The sequence below is a fragment of the Penaeus monodon genome, chromosome 29 (assembly GCF_015228065.2).
Source record: "Penaeus monodon isolate SGIC_2016 chromosome 29, NSTDA_Pmon_1, whole genome shotgun sequence".
NCBI lineage: Eukaryota > Metazoa > Arthropoda > Malacostraca > Decapoda > Penaeidae > Penaeus > Penaeus monodon.
The window spans coordinates 3,620,528-3,621,239 of NC_051414.1; positions in this window are offsets into that span (position 1 = coordinate 3,620,528).

Sequence of the window (712 nt, forward strand, 5' to 3'; positions counted from 1 at the left end):
ACTTTAGAAAACAGCACGCAGCTCGAAAAGACTGCGACGAATGCATGCGCCTGACGACAGAAAGGCGCGCAAGAAGAAGGAGAAAGGTTTTTAACAAAAACCCGGTGGGCCATCCGCCCCTTGGGCCTTCGCAGTTTGGGAAAGGGATCTGTGTGTGTGATCGAAGAATCTAAGGATCTACTAGGGTTTTGGGGACGGGTGGGGGGGGGGGCTGTGTGGGTTTGGATATATGCGTGGTGTGTGTTGGGGGGGGGGGCTTGTTCCCCGTAAAAGGGTTGATGTGTGGGTGGACGGGGGTATATCTGTATATAAAAATCCAAACACCACAAAATCGACCCCAAATCCTAAAATCATAGTTCAAAAACCCGAATAAAACAAAAAACTCCCCCCCTCTCTTTTCTCCCGGTATTTTTGCACGGTCCTGGTAGCGGTCATTTCTGGGTTACCTGACACCCCCTTGATAAAAATCCTCAGGGAAACTCCCCATACTTTCTCCGGCGGGGATCTTCCTCCCCTTCGCCATGCCCTTGTGATCGTGCCCCGCCCCCATCTTACCTCGGCATCACGAGGTTCTTCTGGGGTTTCTGCTACCCGTCCTGCTACGCCGCCACCCCTCCCCAAAGAAAACGGGTATCGGGGTTTTTCAACAAGAACCCGAGAAAACCCAATAAGGTGAGTCGACGGGGTCAAGGTTCAAAAGGGGAGGATGGAA